Source organism: Microtus ochrogaster, chromosome 5, assembly GCF_000317375.1.
Source record: "Microtus ochrogaster isolate Prairie Vole_2 chromosome 5, MicOch1.0, whole genome shotgun sequence".
In the NCBI taxonomy this organism is placed as follows: Eukaryota; Metazoa; Chordata; class Mammalia; order Rodentia; family Cricetidae; genus Microtus; species Microtus ochrogaster.
Window position 1 is genome coordinate 34,596,641 of NC_022012.1, and position 2,445 is coordinate 34,599,085.

Consider the following 2,445-nt stretch of genomic DNA (forward strand, 5'->3'; position numbering starts at 1 on the left):
TGGGATTATAGGCGTGCGCCACCACCGCCCGGCTTAATTTTACATTCTTAATCTTATTTGAATGCAGTAATAATTTTTAATATTTGAAGGAAGGGCAGAGCATCTAAGGAAGAGGTCTGGACTATTTATTTTCATTTTAGGTTCTTTTTTTTTTCTTTTTGGACAAAGGGACTTTATTAGAGTGCCAGAATCACAATAGGTCTTAGGAATTAGCATTGGGGCCCTTCTTCTAGCCAAAGGTGGGCACAACGTTGACAAAGCGAGGGTTGTGCTGCATCCGTTGCTTGGCCCGGCCTGTCTTCTTCTTCTTCTTCTTCTTCTTCTTCTTCTTCTTCTTCTTCTTCTTCTTCTTCTTCTTCTTCTTCTTCTTCTTCTTCTTCTTCTCCTCTTTGGCTACTTTGGGAGTTTGACCTCTCACTTTTCCAGCACGGGCCAGGGAACCATGCATGAACTTTACCTCCCAGCATGCGGCCAGCTACTTCCAACGTGGTCAGAGCTTCCACACCACACTGGCCTAGGGTGGCCTCATCCTCCAGCAGTGAGCCAGCCAGAGCAGGACTTGATCCTCCGGGGCAAAGCCTTCCAGTGAGGTCACATGAGCTTTGATCTGGGAGACCGTTTCTTGGCCGGTCACCTCAAGGGTGTGTAGTTCCTGGGCATGTTGGCGACTAACCGGTGGACACCGAGGCTGCTGCCACAAAGATGGAGTCAAGAAAGAGCCATTTTAGATTCTTGAAATACTAAGCAATCAGGATTACAATAATTGTAGATTTAAAAACATGTACACTTAATGAAGATATGCTTTTAAAATGCAAGATGGGCTGGATGGTGGCATGCCTTTAATCCCAGCACTTGGGAGGCAGAGGCAGGTGGATCTCTGTGAGTTCGAGGTTGACCTGGTCTACAGAACTAGTTCCAGGATAGTTAGGGCTGTTACACAGAGAAATCTTGTCTTGAACCCCCCCCCCCAAATAAAAATGCAAGTTGGGTATGATGGCTCACATTCAGGAGGCTGATGCAAGAAGATTTTTAAGAGTTTGTGGGCAGCCTGGTCTACACAGTGGATTCCAGACCAGTACAAACTATAACATCAGACCCTGACCCAAACAGACAAACAAACAAACAAACCATAAAACATTTAGATTTAGGTTTTGACTATAAGCCTAAATAATGACTATACTAATCGCCACTGAGCAGGGGTGTTATACAGAATATCGCTTTCAGTACTTCTCACACCATCCCTGTGGCATTACCCTTACAGTGGAAGTTGTCCCTGTATCTCCAAAGCATGCTGATCTAGATAGGCCGTCTCAGAGGAGATGGGCTGCCACTGAAGTAATGTAACTGTCAGCCCTGAGAGTGAGTTTTCAAGAAAAGATTTGACTACAGGATGCAGAATCGCTGCCCAGGAGAACGGGTGCAGAATGAGAAGAGAGTTGCATACTATTATTTCCAGTTATCCCCCAGTCCCATCCCTCCCCACGCTCCTCCATCCTCCCCCTCTTCTCCCGGCACGGTGCCAAGCTCACAGGCGCGTCTCGGATCTCTGGGGGGAAGCAGCGCGGGCTATGCGTTCATTTCCCACCTTTCATTTGCAGCAGGCTGCCTCCGGTTGTTGGGCACCCACGGCCTAATTTACCCAATCGAGCTCTGGGTTCCCGTGGAAAACAGTCCAGGCTTTGCAGCCATCCATCAGAATTCTCTTCAGTCCCCCGACAGCTGCTCACTCTGGGCTGGCTCAACCTGCGCTGACCCCATCTTCGCACACAGAGCCGAGGAGGAGCTGGGAAAAATTAGTTATATTAGCGACTCCCCGAAACACTCCGTTTACTTGTGATATGACAAATATTTCAGCCATTAGGATCTCTCTGTCTCTTATCATCTTAAATGCACTCACTTACATTCCAAATCACTACTTAATTTAAAAGCCTATCTGTTGAGATTGTGACAGGCCTAGAGAAAGGGAGAGACAGACACTCACTCTGCTCTGGCTGGAATAGAATGAGGCTAGGGCGTTTGATTGAATCTTTCTCTCTGAGACGTATGCTCAGTCAGGTACAATGTAAACACTTAGGAGGCAAGAGACTTAAAGGGCACCCTACACAGCAAAGATTGACACGCTCTGCTTTGAAGTGGTCAAGCGTCGTGGTGACCTCCGGCAATGGCTTTATTGCTGGCGTTCCCCTGTTCCCTGACCCCCTGCCCCCGCCCCATGCAGTGACTCATTCAGGGACTGTTCACTGAATCCTTGACAGATGCTAGACAGCATGATAGATTCTGAGGGTGCAGGATTGAGGGAGCCATGTGGCCATTCTATTTATTTATTTATTTATTTATTTATTTATTTATTTATTTATTTATTTATTTATTTTTTGGTTTTTCGAGACAGGGTTTCTCTGTGGTTTTGGAGCCTGTCCTGGAACTAGCTCTTGTAGACCAGGCTGG

The 2,445-nt window shown here is 46.8% G+C and overlaps 1 pseudogene; it reads right to left on the bottom strand.

Moving 5' to 3' along the window:
* Positions 1–202: 202 nt before the first annotated feature.
* LOC101991239 lies at positions 203–1,758 on the bottom strand (annotated as a pseudogene).
* Positions 1,759–2,445: the final 687 nt, after the last annotated feature.